General features: G+C 39.7%; 1 pseudogene; it reads right to left on the reverse strand.

Moving 5' to 3' along the window:
* Positions 1-22438: 22438 nt before the first annotated feature.
* On the reverse strand, positions 22439-22557 carry LOC134945737 (5S ribosomal RNA; annotated as a pseudogene).
* Between the last annotated feature and the right edge of the window lie 2793 nt (positions 22558-25350).

A 25350-nucleotide genomic window follows, 5' to 3' on the forward strand; every position in this document is an offset into this window, starting at 1 on the left:
CCCGAATCCAAAACACACCCGAATCCGACAAAATTTTCGGTGAGGTTTTGCCAAAACGCGTCCGAATCCAAAACACGGCCGCGGAACCGAACCCAAAACCAAAACACAAAACCCGAAAAATTTCCGGTGCACATCACTAGTAATTAGACTTTACACCCTTCTAACTTTGTACATAGTGATTGGAAAATAGCTTTTGTTTTGCTGCACTTTTCTCTTCCCCTTTTTTCCGTTCAGTGCTCTCTCATCAGTTACATAATTCACAGAAGGATGGAACCATTAGCAACCGACAGTAGAAGCACCTTACTTCCTACAAGTATCAGTTACACTCGCTCACTTGCCATCTGATGTTCCAATGTTTGATGGTATGATGGTGAGAAGTATGATGGTGCATGATAATTCCAGATTGGGAAATCACTATATACTGAACCTGCTCACTGGCCATTCGATGCCCTTATTATCGGTAGTTGGATGGTAGGAAGCAATTGTGTACTATATTGTTCTATGATACATTGTCACACTATATTACTTGCTTCATCTTGTATACAGTTTCCTTTTCTTTGAAATATATATATATATATATATATATATATATATATATATTTATTATGATTAGATGCAAACATATATGGTGGATAATTATGGATTTACATAGGGTAAATTTCTGCATTGCAGCTATATTTGTTTGGTTTAGATAATAACAATAACAGTATCACTATGGTGGCAAGATATTATAGAGACTTACCTGTAGATTGAAACATTGTGTTGCCACCTGTCCACATGAAAAATATGTTTATGATACAAAATCCCCTCCTTCTGACAAGGAACGGGATTTCCAGTGAGAATATGATTTAAGGGCATTATACAGAGAATCTGACGTACATATTGCTCTATCTTGAGATTTGCATCTCAGAAATTATTTATGAATACTTGGTACTATAGATGGTTTTGAATGAGCATATGACAATGTAATTTTCATTACTGGAAATAACAGATAAAGCGGTTTAGATACTTTTTTTCCTTTATCCTGCAATATGAGTCATAGATTTGGTTTGGTTATACAGGGTTGTTCTTGGTGGCAAACAACTTGTTTTTTTTCTTCAACCTATGTACAGTATATATTATATATGTTAAATGTGTGTTTGTGTATAAGTAAGTCCATAAAAAAAACAATTAGCAATTTAGTTTAAGAGTGCCCCATAAAAGAGAGAATTCTTTTGTCTCTAATTCTGTGTACTTTTGTCCTAACTCTTCGGAGCACCACCAGTACTCTAATGAGGACCTGTGTCCTATACACAGGAGGATATTTGTACCTATGATTATTTGTAAATAAATATATTCATCTTGCATTTACCCCAGTTCATGAATAAATTTCTCACTTATTAACTGGTGATCATACCAGTGCGCCTACCTATCCCCTTTTTCTATATATTCTCACAGGTAAACCATGTATCTCATGTGTGTCATATTTATCATTAGTCATATCATCATTAGTCACTTAAATATTCAAAACCCTCAATCAGAATGTAGAACATGATAATCAGAGTGCCCCATCCAATAAGGTATTTCCACAGTCCCACGTCTGGCCTAGTGCCAACTAAAATATCTGTTCATGAAGACCCTCACAGTACTCCTTAAAGATATGTTTCTCATTAGCATTAACTTAGCTATCAAATAGCCCAGTTTTATTACAATGCCTGGAGGAACTTCTTTATTGATGTTTTGCTATTTACTATTGTCAAGTGGCCAGGATATGCCTGAAATAGTACTTAATGCTTTACTTGTGAAGTGAAGTAACTGTATTCTGAAGGTTGTTTTTTGTTAGAGCTGTTTTGGGAGAATTTACTTGTTTGCAATGAGTATCATTAATCTCCATAGTCTGCTCCATTACATTAACAGCAGAATGAGTAATCAGCAGTACCTGTACTTATACATATCAGTACTTGAAATGGTCCTTCAGTAAGCCTGATCTCATGAAGTTACAGACTATTATATAATCACCAGCCTGCAGAATATGCCAAAAACGTTCCACAGGTATTGGTTGTGTAAATGTCACATATATACATATTTTCTTTTGCCTTTCCTTGAGATGATATCATTTACATAAAGTAATTTATTTCCAGGTGTATTTATGACTTTGGTTAGTTTTATAAATAATATCTCAAACAGAGAAGTTTTTAATTCTCTTCTGGTGGCAATTCAAAATGTAGTACTAATAGTAAAGCTTCCGGTCACTGCCAACTAAGCTAGCTGTATACTTTGGTTAGTTTGCATTTAACTGTCCTATTATTTTGTTTCACTTTCCCGTTTAACAGTTATGAATGTGATGTGTGCAACTGTTGTTTTATTCTAAGAAGCTGACATATTTTGTTTAAAGAGAAGTCCTCTAAAATATGTACTTTGAACAGATGGTATTATTTTAGGTATGCTATACCTAGAAATAAATCCTGTTCCTTAGCAATGACATCCTTTATCCCATATCAATTCACACTGAATCATTCTATCCTCTGGAACTTGAATTCAATTTGGTTTTAGGATTTGTAAAAAGGAAATATCCTTCCTCACTGCAAACAGACAATACAGGAGACATAGTATAGGTCTTAAAATTATTTGAAGATTTTACCATACCAGTAGGTCTTAATCAGATTACTCATGGATGCTCTAGCTTTATAGGTCAGCACATGAGAGATTTGTGAGTGATTTTTGGGTGACAGGCCAAAGTGATTCTGATGCTTGGCCAAAAGCCTTCCATGTCCTGATTAATCTTTGCATTTTGTCTCTTAGTTATTTTGTTTAAAGTTATGCTTTTTATATTTGGGTTAATCTTTTTTCACTTGCTGTACATATATAATTCACACTGGTGCATACAGTATATTTTCTTTTATGCTTTCTCTCTGAGCAGCTGCATTTCTGGTGATATGACATTGGTGATTTACATTAGTACTTTTATCATGTTTGGCATTGGTTTTGGCATTGTAACAGCCACTAGTAGGTCATAATTGTATAGCTACTAGCAACTCCTTAACTGCTTTCACATGTACATATTGGTTGTTTGTTGCTGTTATAAAGTCTTTTTTTTATTACATGAATCTCCAAAATCATGTACTACCCTAAAAGCATATGAACTTACTTTGTGAATATTTACGGTCCTCTCATCTGACGTAAGTCATGACTTGGTTAATGCTTTTAATTCTGATAAATGTGCTGACTTTGGTGGTAAAGGAGAAGTAGAGAAAACTTAGTGTCATTTTCAACAGCATACCCTGATTGTATTGTCCCAGTTTCTGTCTGCCTATGGCCACTGTCATCAAGATACTAGACTAAATCAGGATTTTGGTATTTTAAACATTGATAAAATGACAACATTGAACATTTCAACATGAGAAGACTGTCAACATGTTTACATCTTTGAGATCTGAAATATTAACATCCAATCTTGATATTCTGCATGGAGATATGAGTATCTTTTTTTCAGAGCAGAAAACCTCTCAACCTAATTTTTTTATAATTGTATCCCATAGGTATTGGGATCATGCATACCTGTGGTAATCCAAAATCAGATGTGAGGTACATGAGGTTTTTTTATTTTTAATTATTAATTTATTCAATAGCAAAGTTAAAATATAAAAAGATTTCAAAAAGGGAAAAAAATAAATATGTAATTAATTTCTAATTAGTGGCCAAAGGGTTTTCAATAAAACAATTAACTTTGAAGACTCTTTACTCTTCTCATTGGGGGAATTCATCAGAGTAAGCTTATTGACATCTCCATCATTCTCTTGGGTTAAAAAAACTGTGTTTTCAATATTGAATAACTTAGTGGACATTCTAGGATTGCAGACCTTGCTCTGTCAGTCTGTGAATCCAATTGTGATTAGATAAATCATTGATTATCAAGGACAATACAATTAATTCCATTTGTACAGAGAAGTTTACATACTGTACATACATAATTAAATCTACTTTTTCACTACTACAGACATTATTTCCTTTATTGCCTTTTGAAACCATCTAAGAATAATAGCAATAAAAGCAAAACTATGATGTCCCAATATCTACTGTTTCCATATATGTCACCTCTGTTATTGTTCCTGCAGCCTCGGACCTGGTTCTGGTTGCAATACTAAATATACTGTAACATTCCTGGATGGGAGAGGTGAAGGAAAACTACAACTACTACTATTACTACTACTACTACTACTACTACTACTACTACCTATACTACTTGCTGCTGCTGATGCTACTACTACTTACTACTACCTATTCTACTCCTGCTGCTGCTGCTACTACTACTACTACTACTACTTCTACTTCTAAATGTAGGGACATTTCCTGGCTTGACCATAGTCCCTGCAAATTTCTTCCCTGTGTGACTGCTCCCCAGCCTCGAAGGCTGGCATCCGTGGTTACCAGGACCTAGTCCTGTATGCCGAATCTGCGGCCCTCCAGAAGATGAGCACTCTGCAGCCACCACAGTAGAGACACCCTGGTCCTTGCAGACAGGGTTATCCTCTGATCTACTCCTACCTATACTACTATTACTACTACCACCTACACCACTACCACTAATACTACTACCACTATCACTAATAATACTACTACTATTACTTACTACAACCACTACTACTAATACAACTAATAATAATAATAATAATAATAAAATAACATTTATTTCATCATAAATTTCTTGTATATTCTTGGTTGTCTAACAAAATTTAGCAACCTACATCCAATGAAACTCAAAGTGCTTGAGATGTTTAAGTATTAGATCATAAGTTTTACAGTATATCTGCACAATGTACTGTCATTATCTAGCCATGAAGGTGGCTCCATCAGAATCTGCTGCACCAACCGGCTCTCTAAACAATCCCTGTAGCGAACTTACAGTTTTCTCTCACTAATCTCAGCTAGGAAGCTATTCCATGTCCAGTCAAGATAATTTAATACACGGAAGTTCATGATGTAACACATTTTTTACAGATACCATGTATCTAGGCTTACCATATATAGCCTTTAACTGGGACACTCATGAAATACACAGGTTCACCAGCTGAGTAAAACCAGGTGAAATCCAAGATTGTAGTCAGCCAGTATCTGTGTGATTCATGTATCCTGGTTTAAAGGGATAGTTTGGCATGCCTGCATGTATCAGACATCAACTGCATTCCTACTGTATATGATATACTGTATTTCATCTTCTCTTACCGTGCCATTTTTCCATGTGATTTCTCCTGCTTTGATATTATAAACCTGGTCATCTTCTGATTCTTCAAAGGTGGTCACAAACTTTAAAACAAATTCATATGATGTGTTAGTTTTATATATAACCCAGTTTGCAACTGACCACTTAGAGGGCAGATCTCCTCTCTCATTGAAGGTCATCTCTTCTCCAGTGGGATCTGTGTAATGAAGGTTTCTCATAGAGAGCCGCTTTCAGTAGGAAATAAAAATGTCAGTATAAGTAATAGCACAAACACAGTAAATGTTCTGAACATACACATCCACTTTTAGCATACAGTAACTGTGGCCCTAGATTTAATATCGGCAATGAGAGAATGGGGTCTATTCACTATACATAGGACTTTTTAATACATTTAAATCACTTATTTACCATGACTCACCTCCCCCACTACCTACTATCAGTGTACAAGAACTTGCTTCCTACTACAAGGATAAGATGGATAAAATCCGAGATGAAATGGTATGCTCTAACTCAGCCAGTGACCTGCTCAATTCCCTACCTGAACACACTGGCACTTTCTCTTCAGTTGAACCCACAAGTTAAGATAAAGAATCAACACTCTTTTCATCCTCCTACTCCACTATCTCTCCTCTTGATCCTATACCCTCACAAGTCAGTAATACTTTGTCTCCTGTGCTTATCCCAACCTTACCTAAAATCTAATCTCTATCTGCTGGTATCTTTGATTCTCTGATTAAACATGCACTGATTACTCACATTCTAAAAAAACACAACGCTGACCCAAACACACTCTAACTTCCATCCCATTTCTCAGCTACCATGTCCCTCCAAGCTACTTGAGACAGCACTGACCAAAGTAGTGAATGATCTAGTCACTGCTAGATTGAAAGGCCATTACACTCTACTTATTCTTCTAGATCCCTCTGCTGCTTTTGACACTGCTGACCACTCTCTTCTAATACAAACACTACAATTCCTAGGTCTTCAGGACACAGCCCTTACTTGGTTCTCATCCTACCTATCTAATCACTCTTTCAGTGTTAATTTCTCTGATATTACTTCTTCTCTACTTCTATCAGTTGGAGTACCGCAAGGCTCAGTATTGAGTCCTCTGCTGTTCTCACTCTATACCTTATCTCTTGGTAAACTAATCAGCTCCTTCAGATTTAGGTATCATTTGTACGCTGATGATACTCAAATGTACCTATCCTTCACAGATGTATTACCATTTCTATTGGCTCGTGTCACTGGATGCCTGTCTGCCATTTCATCTTGGCTGTCATCTCGCCACCTCAAACTCAACATTTCCAAAACTGAATGAATTATTTTCACACCATTCAAGAGTAGTTGATATCTCCATAACTGTTGACAATGTGACTATCCACCCTACCCCACAAGATCACTGCCTAGGTGTCACCCTTGACTCTGAACTGTCCTTTGTTCAACACATTCAATATGTCTCTAAATCATGTTACATTCACCTAATAAACATCCAAAATATGCTCTTATCTTACAAAAAAACACATGAAAAACTCTAATCCATGCATTCATAATCTCCTGCATTGATTATTGTAATAGTATCCTTACTGGTCTTCCCAAACATTGGCTCTCACCACTACAATCCATTTTAAATGCAGCTGCGAGGCTAATCTTCCTCGCTAGATGTTCTTTGTCTGCTGAGTTTCAGTGGAGTGGAGAGAACGGAAACCAGACTGGAATGGAACAAGCAGTGAGTCAAATGAAAGAAAGGCAGAGAGGTGATTATAGACAATATGATCAAGAAGTTTGGAGGCAAAATGAAGGAGAGAGATGGGTCGATAGTTAGATAGAGTGTTTGGATCAAGGGTAGTTTTTTTAAGAATAGGGGAGACAAGAGCATGCTTGAAGGCCTGATGAGAGGGAGAAATTGAGAAGGTGGGTAAGATGGGAACAGGCAGAAGGAGAGAGATAGCGAAGGAGGTGGGAGGGGTTAGGGTTAAGTGGGGAGGTTGTGGGGGGGAACGGATGAGGGCCATGACTTCCTCACCAGATACATGGGAGAAGATGTCAGACTTGGTAAGAGGAAAGGGGGGGGCTTCCTGGCCTTGCGGTGCTCACTGCACTCTGGGCCCAGTGGGGAGATTTGCTCACCGCAGGTTCTATTCCTACTCGGTTGGTGGTGTAGACCCAACAACTGAGTGGGAATTAGGGGGGGTGTAGGGATTCTGACACTGGTAAAATGTTGGAAGGCAGAATTCTCCTTAATGCCAGGATATCACCCGCCAGCAATATAAGTATATCCTATTTATACTCTATACCCTGAAGATAAACAGGGCCATTATATACTGATAAATATGCAGAACCACTGACTGGATTTGTGATAATTATGCCACCATCCAATCAATTTGATCCTAATATAATTGCTATAGTGTTGCAAATCAAATGCAAGTACTCAATACTGACAATTCTCTCTTCAATCTCTTACATACAGGGGATAAAGTGAGGGGGAACCTCAATTGCCCTGCACATTAATTCCAACAGAAAATCCTGCCCCTTCACCTACATCAATAGATGATGCAAGTGGTGCTAGTGTTACTGATGAGCTGCTGCCACCTCCCTCTTCCTCAGGTCCTGGTGGCTCCATGGTCCTCCTCCATTCACAGCCCATCCCTCCTGGCATTCACACATACTGTACTGTCTGTTGGACAGCATTCATCCCTTCATCAGGTTCCAGTGGCTTCCTTTTCTGGCACGGTGTATGTGATGTCATGCTGTCATTACTACTGAAGTGAAGAGGAGCCATGAAGAGGAGAAGGCTCTGTGCATCTTGAAGACTAGATGAGAGGTGGCTGGAGGGACAAGAGAGGTTGGGAAGCTACTTAAGGGATATAGTTGGTGAGCTGCTGGAGTGACAAAAGCAAAGATGTGTATAAGCGGCACTACTGTGGCCATTATGTGTAAGGGTCACTACTATTGTGGGAATTGCGTATAAGGGGGTATGGATTGTTGGGTAAACTCAACTAAGGATGACAGTCATTGGGTCGACCATGGAATGTCGACATGCATTAGGTTGACAGGGGCAATAGGGCGACCTAGTCATTAAGTCGACATGTACTAGGTCGACAGGTCAAAAGGTCAACATGAGTTTTTGGACTTTCTTTGTGTCGTTTTCTTTGGAAAGTGATGGGGAACCCCAATAAGTGCACTGTGTCCCCTCACATGGCTCACTTTGCTCGTCATGCTTCAGGCAAGGTACATTGCCTTGCTACCGCTGCACTTGGCACAGGTTACCATACCCAATTGTAGTCCATGTGGATCGTCATGTATGAAAAAGTCCAAAAAATGAAAAAAAGTGAAAAACTAATGTCAACCTTTTGACCTGTTGACCTATTGACCATGTTGACTTAATGCATGTCGACCTTCAGTGGTTGACCTAATGACTGTCGACCTAAGCTGTGTCGACTTAATGACCGTATCCCATAAGGGTCACCACTACTGTGGGAATTGCGTATAAGGGACACTACTGTGGGCATTGTGTATAAGGGTACCATTGTAATGTGCAATGTGAATAAAGGGCACTACTGAGTAATGTAACTTGAATAAGGGGCATTACTATGTGGTGTAATATAAATCAGGGGCACTACATGCGGTGTAATGTGAATAAGATTGTGCTACTGTGTAATTTGAACTGGGGGTACTATTATGTGATTACACTGCTTCCTTGTGAGATCAATGTCCCTTTATAAAGTATGGGAAGTAGGGCACTAATTTATAGTTTGCAGGGAGGTGCTTAAAACACAAGCACTGGCTCCACTTAATGTGAGGGGTGAGGGGTTGGGGGTTAGGTGGTGGGTAAAATTAGTTCCTCCACCTCTCCAGGACCACTTTAAGCCCTGCTTACATACACACAACTTACTGTTTGTTTTAATTCAAATGTTTTAGCTTTATTTTTATGCAGATTCATTCTGTTCAGAGCATGAGCCAGAGCGTATACTGACATGTATGTATAGTGGGGCTTCGATTCTGCAATGCCATAAAATGTCTTTTGAATATGTTTTATTTCACTGCAATTATGTCCAGAAAAATTATACATAATCTGATAAACTGTATTTTTGAAAATATTTTGTGAAAGACAGTCAAAAATCATCAACCTACAATCTTCCAGTATTGGGTCATTTGGTCTTTCAAATGGGTTTGCATTGTTGATAAAATGATGAATGTTAGAAAAATTTTTAGGAGGCAATATAAAAATTAAGCTGTAATTTATGATTGGGAAGAAGATATTGTTCAAATATTTGACATTAGTCCATGTGTCACTGAGGATTAATGTGAAATTGTCATTAATAAATTCATTATCTTCAAAAAAGAAAAATAAATTTATGTTACCAATACCACATAGTATTAGAATTTTAGATGTAAATTGTTTCATCTCCACAAATTTCCTTCTATTAATTTTTTCATCATCACATAATTTAATCATAAACTCAATGCAGATCCCATGCTGGCTCATCAGTTTACTCAGTTCTTGTGACTCCATGTCTCCACTACCATCATATGGTGTAAGGACTCCAACCCAGTTCCATCCAAAATGGAGCAGACACTTAACAATAGTTGCATAACGGTCCTGATCATCTGGGACAATCCGGGAAAAAGTTGGATATAATTGTCTGTCATTTAAGACAGGGTCAGTGGCTCCAAAATTGATCTATGGAAATAAAGTAGACTGTTATAAGTAGTAGCTTAGTACAATAGCCATAAAAATGTAATCATTGGGGTGATTAGCAGTATTTTAATATAGTATTTTGTGAATTTGAGATCAGTGCTCCAGCCAGTTGCTTCTAGTATACTTGAGCTTTTGGACAACCCCTGCTCTCCAACCATTTTTTGGCTGCAGTCGATATCCTAACATGGTAAATATATAAGGAAGAAAGTTTATCTATCCAGTTCTGTTAATATTTCCTGCCCTTTGGATTGTGTATAAACCTGCTACTGCTTACTTGAAAATAACTGATATTGACCCAGAACTCTTTGAATACTCTAGTATCTGTAATCCTGACCTTGCACTGTTTCTGAACTTGTTTTTACTAGCTTCTTGTCCCTAATGAAGATTGTTTCCCATTTGATCGGCCCTCTTGACTATGCCTCTGTCTCCTGAATTCATATAATATGATATTTTAGTCATCCCTCGTATGTCACATCTGGTGCTTTCCTGGGGTATTATGGGGCTATTTCAGTAAGGATAGCAAATTCTGCTAATCATCAGCATTTGCTATCCTTTCCCTAGCATGCTGGGGGCCGCCCATCGCTGGGCAAGGCTACCCATCATGCTCACCGAAGCCTCATAAATACCTGATACCTCCTGCAACCCCGCCGACTTCTCCCTAATCATGGCGGCTGCATGCGATGACATGCAGCCTCCATGATCACGCCCATGACACGACCCTGTTCGGCCGACTTCACCCTCGTTCATGATGCACCGCCCCAGCAACGTTTCGTCTTCTCCCTGGAAATGGAGCATTGCCCGCCTCCCCTCCCCGCCCCGCGACTGCCTTTGCCTGATTGACAGACAGAGGCTATCGTATTTTCTGCGGCTCCCCGCAGAAAGTGTGGGCACAAGCGGAGGCGGGTGCTGCACATGCACCTGCTGGGTAAATGTAAAATTTCCCAATGGATCGCGATTTGCAATCCAACCTGAATTAGCACCAATGTCCTGTGTAGAAAAGCAGCAAAACAGCATCACAGTGTTAGATTCCTGGTGCTCAGAACAGGGGAGATGTTGCATCGTGAGTCCTGAGCACCAGAACGTGACGCTGAGACTAGGTATGGAGTGGGAATGGAATGGGAATAGCCCCTGGCACCCTATCTCCATTGTCTCGCCCGTGCTGTCAGTACACTCTTGCGAGACTATGGTTGCTTGAGCCCATGGCAGCCGCGTTTGAAGGGCGGATTACGTCTGCCCAACTTCGTTGCCCCCTCAGGTCTTAATGAGAGACAAAGAGTGTACCAAGACAGGGTGATAACAAGTGGCCCTCTAACTGAAACAACCAAAGCCAGGGGCTACTAACTAGCCTAAAACTAAATGTATGTGCGGCTTGCCGCCAAAGGAAAAGAACAACAAAGGAAATGCTGACCACACGCCGACACAATACTTTTGTGTACTGGCGGTGACAGCATAAGCAGAACCTTCTGCAAAACACCAGTGACAGAAATAACGGAATACAGCGGCCTAGGCCGACGGACGCAGCAGAGCCGCTACTCACGGAACTGGTACGAATACTTGAAAACGGACAGGAACCTCCAATGCTGCCGACAAAGACTCTCAGAACTGGAGGACAGGCAGAATCCTAAACGACAGACCGGTGGACACCAAGAAGCCAGAAACTTGACCAGGCACAGGCAAAGCCACTGCACTTCAGGACAGGAACACTTAACGGCAGGACACGGGATCAGACACAGGAATCGACACAGGGACTGACACAGGAATTCAGGAACTGTCAGGAACAAGCTCAGAACTCAAGCAGACTGGAAACCTAGAAATATCACCAGCGTCTGTGAATTGCAGTCAGCCAGCATATAACAGAGAGGCCTAATTAATAATTTCATGCAGCTGCACTGTTGCATGACTCCAAACTGACAAGATGCAATTAGCAGCCAGGTGAGGCTGAACACATGGGAACAAGCTGCAATTGCACAGACTCACCAGCGGCAGCAACCAAGAGTACTCTTAAAAAGAGCAACGGGAAATCCTGGCCTGCAAAACAACTTATAAACATAAAATGCCTAACTGAAATGCAAAACAGAAATGAGCCACAGCCATGGCTCATAACACACAGAGATCATTTACTACATTTTTTGTTGGTCTGAGTTAGCATTATCGTTCTAGTTTACGCATTTTTTAAACTCAGAGACTCACTAAACTTTAACATGGGAGCAATATCATAATATGAACTGCGAAATATGCTAAATTTTCTATAAAAAGAATACAGAAGTAGCCACGTTTATCATGGCATGCTGCCGTATGTGTCAGGATTCAACTATTCACAGCCTGGTGACTGTCTATAAAAATGAATGGTGTGTATCTGCATGCGTGCAACTAATTTGTGGGCAAAGTCGTTGCGCCATTTGTGTGTGGCTATGTATGTACAACACATACATTTTCATGTTTATGCCAAAGCATTGTACCCACCAACTAGTCAGCACAGGACAGGGATTTCTTGTGAAGTAAGAACCCCACATTAAAAGGTTTACCCCTCTCAAGTATACCCTAGGCCTGGGCTGAAGCTCAGTGCCATCCCCTGCACCACTGGGTACAAGGTTGATAGTTGTGCATGTAAGATTTGAAGTAAGATTGTCCTTTACAGTGGTCCTACAGTTCCCAGGAAGCCTGCCCTACATATCATACCATACATACATACATTACTGCTACAGAAAGTGAAGGAACTCACGGACATTTCTTAACTTTTATCCATTTCACCCAATCAGCCAATGCTACCATGGAAACATGCCACTGATTGGCTGTGAGTGGTCTATTTCTTAGCTGATCAATGTCCAGCTCACAGTTTGACTAATTCTGGGTACAGTAGCAATTGGATTGTGTGGTATAATTGGCGCTCAAGATAATAGACAGCTGCTGCCCCTGGGTACACAAAGGACTCATCCCTACATGGGTCCCAGAAGTATAATCGTAACAAAAAATGGTTTGATGTGAACCTGGGGCGCTGACGTGATTCTAAATAAGGAAAGATGGAAATGGTGTCTCATACACCATTTAATTTCCTTTTTTTCATATAATCTGTCAAACTGAGTTTTTTGACCATCTCAAGAAATACACAGCAAGAATACTACATTGTAAAAAGGAATACCAAGAAATAAGTATTTCCATCTGTCCTTATTTAGAATCACGTCAGCGTGCCCAGGTTCACATCAAACCATTTTTTGTTACGATAATTCTGGGTACACACTAGGCCAATGGATCAGCCAACTGGCTGATTCACTGACCTATTTGATGGTCAGTCAGTGCATAGAAAAATAGAAACATACAGTAGAATTTGACGACAGATAAGAACCACTTGGCCCATCTAGTTTGCCCATTTTTTTTATCCTTTAGGTAATCTCAACCCTTTTTGAACCTTAATTCTTTGTAAGGATATTTATATGCCTATCCCAAGCATGTTTAAATTGCTCTACAGTCTTAGCCTCTACCACTTCTGATGGGAGGCTATTCCACTTATCCACTACCCTTTCTGTGAAATCCTTTTTCCTTAAATTTCCCCTGAACCTGCCTCCCTCCAGTTTTAGTGTATGTCCTCGAGCTCTAATACTTCTCTTCCTTTGATGAATGTTTACCTCCTGAACTTTGTTAAAACCTTTGGTATATTTGAAAGTTTCTTTCATGTCTCCCCTTTCCCTTCTTTCCTCCATACTATACATGTTAAGATCTTTTAGCCTTTCCGGGTATATTTTGTGATGTAGGCCATGCACCATTTTAGTTGCCCTTCTTTGTACACTCTCTAATGTATTTATATCCTTCTGGAGATATGGTCTCCAGAACTGGACACAGTATTCCAGATGAGGCCGCACCAATGACCTATACAGTGGCATTATTACTTCTCTTTTCCTGCTACTGATTCCTCTCCCTATGCAACCAAGCATCTGACTTGCCTTTCTCATTGCTTTGTTGCATTGCTTTCCTGTCTTTAAGTCACTTGACATAGTGACTCCTAAATCCCTTTCCTCCTCAGTAGTTTCCATTATAGTACCCTTGATACTATATTTAGCCTTTGGGTTTTTGAGACCCAAGTGCATGATTTTGCATTTTTTTAGCATTAAACTGTAGTTTCCATGTTCTTGACCATTTTTCAAGCCTTGCTAGGTCATCACTTGTTATACCCCTCCTGGTGTGTCACCTGTACACAAAGCACAATGCACCAATATATCTACAGATATACAGTACATATCATTGGCTACACTGCATGGCTGATGCAATTTGTAGCAGACGTACATTTTGTAATCCCTGAAGCTTGAAATGTTATGTGGACATCTTTGCAACCAGCAACAATAGGGCAACATCAAACAAGGTCCAAAAGGTCCTTGCTGCCCTTGCAAGTACAGCACACACCACTCAGCACAAGCTTTCTAATTAGACACCTCCTTGTCCATGGTCCTCCTCAACTTTCATTGCTCCCAGACTCCTTCTTAGGATGGGCCCTCTCAGGCACCGCTATTCCTGGGAATGTCACAAAGAGAAATATTGCAGGCTGTCAGGAATTGTACAGTAGATTAAAATGCATGCTTGCTTCATAGTGTAAATCATAGAGCTATACTAAAACTCCTAGCAGCTCCCACAGCACTATGTTTACACACATGCAATCTGTAATAGCATGCTCTATAACAATCCTGATTGTCATGGTGTTATTGGTGACAAGCTATAACCACACATTACATAAAACAAGAAGGGAAAAATATTTCTTCAGGGCCGCTCTGGGCTAAGGAGCCATGAAGCTTAAACTTTATGAGTTTCACAGCAGATCCACCACCGCAAGAGACAGACCACTAAGAGCCATTTACCAACTGGTTCCCTTGGTAGCTAATCCCCTGTGTCAGAATTAGGATGGTTAGAGATTAGAGCATTTGTATCAGTAATAATCTGTGTTCATTATTATGTTATATTTAACCTATCTAATACTTATATTTTGTAAATAGTTAAATATGTATTGTGGTGAGAGGGGTAGACTCACACCTGATTTGTTCACATTCTGTTGAAATCAGCTCCCTCCAAAGGGGAAGAAAGCCTTGCACATTCTGCAGCTGCAGTAGAGTTTTGGGGATTGCCCAGATCCAGCAGGAAATCATCACTTAGAACAAGAGGAGTTTAAAATTCCCCAACACCCACTGTGCTTTGCACTGATGCCTGTTAGAGGCCAGTGAGTAGGGTACAGTTTTTAGTGCCAGGGACTGTGGATGTTGGCTAAGATAGGAGAGCATGGAAAGGGTGGCTGCAAAGCATTATAGCGGACTGACTGCTGAGCACAAGGAGTGCTAGGATTTTTTTAATGTTTCTAATTATGTACCTGTATGATCAGGCCCAAGCCTGAGTATGGTGCATTGTGTTTGATGCCAAAATAGACACTGGGGTAAATTTACAAAAAAAATGTGTTCAGCTGATTTATTTCAAGATATAATATGACTCACATTGGCAGTGTGAAATTGCAACTTTTTGGTAAAAAAAAACCCCCAGTAATTTACTAAACTACTGTGTTTGTGAGATTTAAGTTTTCCAATGTTGTCATTCATACTGCAGGGCAGTGTTTTATGGGAGAGTTTAGTAAAACACTGCTGAACATTATACAATGAAGCCCAGCCTGATCTGTGAGAGTAAAAAAAGAAAAAATTGCATGGGATTATAAATGTAACCTAATCCAAGCTCTTTGAGACAGTCCTGGTTGTTAAGATACTGGGGGCAAAATGCGAAGGGGTTCCCAGTATTTTGAAAACCATCATTGCTCAATTTTCAATTTGGGAAGCACTTTATGAATCTTCAAAATCAATTGAAAGTGATTAATTTTTATTTTACATTTTTTTCCCCCTTAATTACTAAAAATCAATTTTACATTCAATTGTCAAATCAAATTTGATGTGGATTTATGTTTGGAATGGATTTAGAATAGATTTTATGAAATGCCTTGCAAATTGAACCTCAAATCCCCACTGAAACCCCAAGCAAAATTGAATGTAAAATCGAATCGAACATCCTCATTGCTTCCTATTGGTCCAAATGTACCACATTTTTATACATAAAAACACTCTTTCATACATAAAAACACAACTGATGTTTTTAATGTTGTTGGAGGGTTATTTTAAATTTGATAAAAATTCAGATGATATGGAGCCTAATTCAGACCTGATCGCTGTGCCACAAATTTAAACTATGATGCGATCAGACAGCTGCTGCTCAGGGGGAGAGAAAATCCATCCCTGTGCAAGAATGTGAATGCATGTGAATGCTAAATAAAAACTACAGTACACCAGTCAGCGGACAGCTGCAAATCCATTCACATTACACTCACCATCAAATGTTTTTTCCATTCAGTGCAGTGTGTGTGCAGTCTGTGTGTAGCTAAATTCTTACTCCTCCAGTGTGAAAAAATCAGACAGATCAGGCCATAGCTGATGTCACATAACCTTCCTAAAAAAGCTTGGGTACGCCTGCATTTTTCCGGACTCACCCAGTAAACGGCTAGATACCATCCACAAATGGCTGCTTCCTGTAAATCTCCTTGCGGATGCCATGTGATTCAAATTTTCACCCGGTTTCTTCACTGCTACCCCTCACTCATACACATTGCAGTGCATACGCATGTGCAGTAGTTCAAAGATCACATGTCGTGTGAAAACGCACAACAGCAATCAGGTCTGAATCGAGCACATAGCTAGGACTAAGCTTACTCTAAATCTGTCTTTCTGCCTCCCTTCAACTTTTATGTGTTCACATTGTCAATTGTTGGTCAAAAAAGTGTGCCTGCTCCCTGTTTTTTATATAATTTGTTTTTTTGCATGATTACGCAATTTATAGCAGCAGAGCACAATGTCGAACATTTTTGCAAAATGATATAAAAATTTGCCTTTCAAATAAATTCTATTAGGATAAAAATACAAAGATGCATTTTTACCTGGATTGGTGTCTATATGTGCCTCTTCATCAGTTGCTTTATTAGCACATACTGGCATCTTACACAACAACCATCCCTCTGGCATTTGTCGCACAAGAATTTTTGCAGACAGGGATGAATTGCTGAGAATGTAAGCATCATGGGCTTAGTCAGGATAGCCGGTTACTTCACTCATGTTTATAAATGTCATTATATCTATCAGCCAAATTGACCAATATTGTGCTCAGGTGTTATCTATTGCATAAAATCATAATACATTTGATGTCTATAAGTATAAATATGTACTTTATTCACCTAACTAAGCTGCTGATGGTGCTCTGTTTGTTCCTTTAGGGTTATCTCAGTCAGGTGGTGAGTTGTATTGTGTAGGTGGGTGCACAACATACCATAACCATGGCCATCCAACTTTGCTACTTCCACAATGACCTATACATTTCTGGGTACTTAAAAAGTCATCACTAACAATTTCCTATCATTAGAATGGGTTTAGAAGCTAAAATGTAATGTCTAAGATCATTCTAAACACTTGGGGATTTGAAGTTCGATTTGGAGTTCAATTTAGAGTTTCATTTCAAATCGTACTTTAGCAAATTAGTGGATTTCATGTTGGTCTATGAGAAAACATCAATGTTTTTCAGAAATTTGATTTCTATTGGAGTATGAGTTGAATCTACATTTAGAAAAGATTTGATATTTAATTTGGTCTTTAGTAAATCTGTTCAACCCAAATCAAATGGAAAATGAATTGAAACATAATGCCAAATCATTTCAATCACCAAAATTGAACATTAGTAAATTTTGCCACTGGTTTCAAAAATATGGGTAAAAATTACAGAAAATTTTAAAACCAGCACCAGGCTCCACTAGTCCACAGCTGGGGATACATTTCTACAGGTCCTTGCGCCCGTAGCATTACCCCCTAACTACTCAGTCATGAAGGGGTTTCCATGGGGAAGAGGGGATCCCCCAATAAGGGGGCCCCCCTCCAGGTACCAAAGGGCCATGGCTGAAGCCCGAGGCTGTCCCCAGCAACTATGGTTGGTGGGTGCCGGGCTGAGAGCCATTAAGTGTCAAATTAAGAATAAATATTGCCTTTTGCTGTAGAACTATAGGTCCCAGCAAGCCTCATACATGCTGGTACTTGAAGAAACACAAAAACCAGCAAGCGGGGAATGTCTTATTAAATTTGTACTATCATGGTGTCCATGTCCTGTGTTCATTGTAAAACATCTATTGCTGTGGAAATACAGGTACCATTGGGCCCTTTAATGACTCACATTCTGGTACTTGTTGTTCAGGGATGCTTTATGGGACCTGTAGTTACAAAACAAAAGACAATGTTAATTCTGAATTTCACATTTAATGGCTATCAGCCCGGTACCCACTGCCCACAGGTGCTGGGGACAACCATGGCTTTCAGCTGTGACCCTTGGATGCCTGGAGGTGGGGGGGACCCCTTTTTGAGTGGGTCTCCTCTCCCCCAGAGACCCCTGGCCAGGGCTGACTAGTTGGAGGTGGTAATGCCATGGCCACAGGGACCTATATAGGTGTGTTACCCGGTTGTGGGACTATTTTCTTGACTAGTAGAGCCCAGTGCTTGTTTCAGAGGTTCCGGGAAACCCTACATCATTTTCCCCTCATATTTTTGAAACAAGATTGGTTCAGAGCCCGGTGTTGGGTCTTAAATACTGGTGACAACTACACAATTTTTCCCCGGTTTTTTAACAACCAGGACCGACTCAAATACCCTGGGGCTGGTTTTATTCAAAGGTGTTTTTTTATATACAGTATTTTAACTATTTAACTATTTTTTTACACAGGGAAGCATACATGGATCGCAGTGATCCAGGCATGATTCTCCAAACACACAGCCAAAAGCAGTTCTATTTGAAAATTCTATTTCTATGCAAATTATATAGTTTTGTGTTAGTGTCTGGCTATGAGAATATAAATCCTTAGTAAATTTCCATGTTGTGTGAGGTGCATGTGAAAATCCAACTGTTTGTGGCCAATGGTCTATTGATTCATATTTTTGTGGATGGCTATATCTCAATACAAATTGGTAGAAATATGCCGTGAATGGTATTTTATAAATTAAAGAGTTGCATTTTGGATGAAAAAGCAATATCGAATGAAATCGGGAACTTAGTAAATTTACCCCACTGTGATTTACTGGATAATTGCCTACGGAGTCCTAATTTCCAATAACCATTTTACAGTGTATATGATACAAGTGTTGCTAGATTACATCAGACCTACTCTACATCTATACTTGGATGTTATTTGTAGTCTCAATAACCCTCAGTGACTCCTCTCTTTAGAGAAACTGGAGTTAATAACTATGACCAGAGGGAGTGTTTAGTTCCGCACAAGGGTTATATTGTAGACAAGGCTCCTCATGTAGTGTGTGTCTTATACAGACAAATGGTGAAGTGATTTGTGATATACAGCGTATTTCTTGGTCAGTGGTGCTCCCTGAGTCAGTAAGTCATGGATTACATACACAGAAGGTGAAGAAAGACTTTTTGATAGGACATTCTTATTAAAAGAAATAAAACATAACTTTTAATGGTCAATGTAATAAAAATATTTGAGACAACAAGCTTTTAGGGTTGTTTGAAAACAGTTTATATATCACACATAGGCTGGGATGTAATGGTATCCAATGATACTGCCCGGAAAAGTGTTGCGCCGCATCAGACATTACAAGTCACAAGTTACCCAAGTCACATGATTAAATCAGCACACACCCTAAATAATCCCCAGTTCTCCAGGAAGCAAATGCAGTTTATACTGATTTAAATGATATGTGGCATGGCTGTATTCAGTGTGTAATTGCAACTGTATCTAATTATGTTACAGTGTATGGCTGGAATACATTGTAGCATCAAATTTTTTATGCAAATACAGTTGCTATAACAGATAGAATATAGCCATGCCGCTTATTATTTAAATCAGCATAAGCTGCTTGTGTGACTTAGAACATTAATTTGCACCTATGACACATTTGTGTGTTTAAAAAAAAAACTATTACATTACGTGGAGTATTTGGAAATTATACACAGAATATAGGCATGTCAAATATCATTGGATCATTGGATTCAGATGGAAATGTTTGTGCAATGTAGTACAGTACATTTATATGACATTAATATACATTTCCTGGGGGGAAAACAATGTAAAAAGGATTACATTGCATTTTTACTGATTTAAAGTTTTTTGTTTTTTTTTTAAGTGTCCAAATATATTGAAAAGTGTTTATTTATTACAAATGTGCTTGAAAAGTGTATTTTTAACTGATTTCTAACATTTTCATAACAAACTCGGCCAAAAAACCCACCTCTAAATTCTTTAATAGTTTTTGAGCTGTTTTGAGTCTGACTTGCAATATCGGACTTCATTACATCTGCCGAGTTGTATACTTAACACGGGCACAATATCTTGATCTGATTTTTTTTATCAGCCTCTCTACTTTAGAGCCAAAAGAATCTGAAAAAGCTGCTTTGTTGCCTCTATTACATTAGTCAACTTTGCATAGCCCAATGTTTTTTTTTAAATTACTTGAATAAGCCAAGGTGAATATATCAAAAGATATCATCAATGGTGTAACCAGTCTTGAATTTTTAATCCAAAATTATAATTTCAGACTGTTTAATACTATATGGGTACATATTGAGGTATTTAATAAGTGTACTATAACACAATGGGGGTCATTAAAAAAATTTAAAAGTCAGTTGGGCGTCTGTTCTTTCCTATCTATCCTAGGAAAAAACAGACACCCAACTGACATTTTAAACAATTGAATTCCCCCAATATGTAATAAGTGTATTATACCACAGTGGGAAAAAGTGGGGTATTCTTGTACGGATCCCCTAGGAAAGTACCAGGTTTTAGGATCGCTGGTCTAACACCTGAAGTTGATGCTTTGTTGCCTTGATAGTTTTTAGTCACTGTCTGCTCAGGAAGTAACAGAAGTGTCACAATTTTGCATTTTATATAAAAGGGTTCTTATCAGGATACTTTGAGTGTAAATATTTTTCTGCTATGTACTAGACTTTGGTTCAATACAAATAAAATTCCATACACAAATAGGTATGTCACACAGTGATAGGATTTATACTGCAAATATAGAAAGACAGTGGATTCAGGTTTGTAGTATAACAATGTTCTTCTAAAAATACACAAGAATCTACAGGTATGTGGGTCAAAAACATAATAAGTATGATCAGAAATCTGATTTAATTACAAGAATGCGGTAATTAGCATAATTTGCATACCCAATAGGGTAATTCAGATATGATTGCTGGGCTACTAACTTTGCTGTTCTGCAAGTGCAAATTTGTCATGTAAGTGTGCGATCGCATGTGTATGCCGAGCTGCAAATATCCAGTGTGTGCAATCTTACTCCTACAGTGAATTGAGAACAGGCTGATTGAGGCCGGAGCTGACGTCACACACCCTCCCTGAAAACACTTGGGACCGCTTGCATTTTTCTGGACACTCCCCATAAACGGCCAGTTATCACCCACAATGGCCTCTTCCTGTCAATCACCTTGCAAATGCCTGTGCAATCAGAATTTTCACACCATCCTGTCACTGACCGGCGATGCCTTTTGTTGTTGGCCAACGCGCATGTGCATTGCATATAATTGATCAAAATTGCAGTGGCATCCAGATCTTGGGGGTTATTCAGGTCACATCGTTTATCAATGAGGCTGCAACAATGAAGGCTGTGGCTGCAATGTGCATGCACAGGCCCCATCCTGTGAGCGTGTTAGCAGCCAATGCAATATGATTGCATTGGATGCAAATGGCTCTGCATGATTGACAGGCAGAGACATTCATGAGGTGGGTGGGGGGCAGCAACAGAACATTTACAAGGTGGCATCAGGGAAATGCCAACATGTTGGCAGCATTTTCAGGACTGCTGTGTGTCATCACACATGGCTGCTCTGATTTAAAAAATGGTGGATGGACTTCTACGGATGCAGCTCAGCTGTGCCGGCAGGAAGTATCCACAGCTTCTGTGACTGCGCTGTAATTGCGCCATGATCACAATTACAGCGTGATCACAGTGGGCGGGCGGTGGGTAACATACTGGGGGGCCTTGCCCTGTGATTGCAAGGATTGCAGGTTATGTTATAAAGCAGAATCTGCAATCCTTACTGAATAGGGTCCCTTGTTTGAGCAATAAAATAATGCAGAATTGGACAGTGACCAATCTGCTTTTTGTGGTACAGAAAACACCAATATTTTCTGATTAAAATGCAGTAATAAAACAGAAGGTGGAAATAAACAATATGTCACAGTATTAGCAGAAGGATTTTTTGATCACAGTAATATCTCAGGCTTGCTCGTATGGCAAAATGAGGCAGAATTTACCATTATCTGTGTATCCTGCATCCAAAACATATCACAGTGTCTAAGAGCATTGTTCAGGTTGAAGAGCAGATCTGTTGTTGTGCAATGTTTTGTATGAACTGTGTGGTTACTGGTATAATTCAGAGAGAATTATATAGAGAATATAAGGAAAATCTGGAAGTCTCTCAAATAATATGTGGAACTTTTACCTCTGCTTTTCAGCCAATTAGGGTTACTGCACCTGGTATTCCCAGTGAGTCTCCCACCCAGGTACTGACCAGGCCTACCACTGATTTGCTTTCAAGATCATATGAGATTGGGTGTATCCCATGGAGCATGGCAGTAATCTGCTGAATGAGAGATTGCCCATTCCAGTAGATGAGAGACACAGGGGCGTACTCCTGCTTTCCAAACTGAGGACCTTATTCAGTAAGGATTGCAAATACAGCTTTTTAGCAGGATTTGCAATCCTCTGACTCACATGCTGGGGGCTTCCTATTGCAGGGCAAGGCCACCCAGCATGCTAACCGCCGCCTTATCTGCAATCACACACTAATTGCAATCGTTACTGGGAAGCCTCCTGGCAGTGCAGCCTGGCTGGATGGCATGTGGGCCTCTACCATCTTATTTATCTGAGCAGCTGCATGTGACATCACGCAGTCATCCTGATAATGTTCTCACTATACCCCTTTTCATGCCACCATGTCTCCGTTTCCATGCCACCACCCCACAGTGGTCCATCTCTGCCTGAAATGTAGCATTGACACCCCCGCGACTACCTCTGTCTGTCAATCAGGTAGAGGAATTTTGCAAATACTGCCGGTCACCCGATGTCAATGCAGGCACATGAGCAGGATGGGTCCTGAGCATGTGATCACGGGGTGAATGCCAAAATTCTGGTTGTATCACGATTTGCAATCCAACCTGAATTGAGCCCTTAGTGTGCAGGTGTGTCATTGCAGAGATTTAGCACTAGCACATTTGGATGAGAGCACACAGAAATATAGCAGAAGAAAATAGATTAGAGATCCACACTTTTACTTCTACTTACACTTTATCCTATTATGAAGTAGAGGAAAATGTATGAGAGAGCTAACAGTGTGGGATCCCCAAAGGTTAAAAAGGGGTATAAAGAGAGGATTTTACCCTCTCTAAAGCATCATATCATTTTTGAGGCAAAGTATCAGATTGAATGAGCACAGTAACCCAGATGAGCTATCTAGATAGTTTCCAATTTAGTGGGATAGTGACATTTAAACAAGCCCTCTACAAGTGAAAAGGCCGTTTGGACAGGTACCGGGCAGTGACAGCTCGGACCCACCTCTGGGGTACCTTGGTATCATATGCACTCATTTGGGTTTCTAATATTTTTATTATTATTGTACTATTTATACCATGGTGACGATCTATAATCTTTGTGAATTTCATAAGCAAACTGGATACAACACAGATATTTTTATGAGACATAGCACTAAGGAAATTACAAGCACAGGTGAAGATTGCGATAATAATAAAATAAGAAATTGAGACATGGATCCACAATGAAAATAAATGAGATAAAATAAAGTCTGACGTCAGGTTATCAGCAACAAGGAATTTTATATAGACACCAGAGGGAACCATTGAATCAGTAGTGGAGGCCTGAGGTTAATATAAATGAATCAATAGAGGATGCCTCAGGTCAATTTAAAACAATCCCACATTATATTAGTAAAATATTCATCTAAAAATGCCTGATGTGTCTATACTGAGAGGACAGTAGTAGGTGGACTTGGAGGTGTTGGAGGGACAGTGGAGGTCATAGTCCTCTAGCTTAGAGGAACACCCAGGCTAGAGCAGTGGAGTTGTAACAACTGAGGCAGTGTGGGGAGTATGGAGTCCTCCTTCATAGACTCACCACCTGCTGTCCACCACCAACCTCTCAGGCTGCTTCCGGATTCAAGCGATGCAGAGGTGGGAATCACCAGTGACCCCAGGAAGCCACCATGCTGCAAAGTAGGAAAACACCTGTAGCTATGGAGGCCAGTAACCAAGATAGCTGCTGCGATCAGAGCAGACCAACTGTGCACCAGAATGTAGAGAGCAAGCAGGAGGAGTTCTGCTGATTGTGAGTAGAACAGGCAGCCAAGGGTTCTTGTTACTGGATGTCAGCTGCAGGAAGAAATGGAGGTCCCGGAACTGATAGGGTGAGTAGAAAGCAACAAGCAGGGATGTTATAAGCATCCTCTGGCTTTGTCATGTGAACCCCCAACTTGTGGCAAACAGGCAGAAAGGGTAGTGCTGTGTAAGTGAGGTAGAGGTCATTGTGCTACGATGGAGCCAATATGGAGCAAGAGCTCATACAAGGCACATCTGCTCTGATAGCTGACCAGGCCATGCCCCCATACAATACATCTTTGGACACAGCAGCGATGCTAATGCTGCGAGAGACATCTTTAGGAAAAAGACTCCTCCTGCCAGGATCTGCATCTGAGTGCTGCATCTGAAGGTGTAGGAGAAGAGAAAAGTAGTATGTGGGTACAATTATTAAGGTTCAGTGCTCACCTATTAATTAGTGATGTGAGCTCTGGACCCATATGAAATCTCTTTAGGCTAGCTTGTTACATTCCAGAACTGCTCACTCAACCTTCATAATCTTTCCTATCCAGTTACATCCCCTCTGTACAGTCAACACATATTCTCTCTCTTTCATTTCCAATCCTCGTGACCCATGGCCAAGATCACTCATTATTATACATCCCACCAAGAAACTTGCCATCTGGTGGACAATTATGCAATATAGCACCTATCCTTAAGTATCAACGCCTATTTCCCAAGAGATTGTAAGCTTGGGAGCAGGGCCCTCCTACCTCTATGTCTGTCTGTTATTATCCAGTTTTGCTTTATCATTGTTGTTTCCAAATGTAAATCGCAACAGAATAGCCTGCGCTATATAAGAAACTGTTAAATAAATAAATACGTTCAGTACAACAAGTCAAAGATTTTATACTGTATCTACTGTATAATTTGTTCATCCATTTTGCATATAATGTATGTGTCATTTTGTGCTGCAGGATTATAAACAGCAACATTGTATGTTTTTTTATTATAAATGTATTATGTTATATTGTATCTAGTATGTCTTATGTTTGAAAGATCTAC

Source organism: Pseudophryne corroboree, chromosome 1 (assembly GCF_028390025.1).
Source record: "Pseudophryne corroboree isolate aPseCor3 chromosome 1, aPseCor3.hap2, whole genome shotgun sequence".
Lineage (NCBI taxonomy): Eukaryota > Metazoa > Chordata > Amphibia > Anura > Myobatrachidae > Pseudophryne > Pseudophryne corroboree.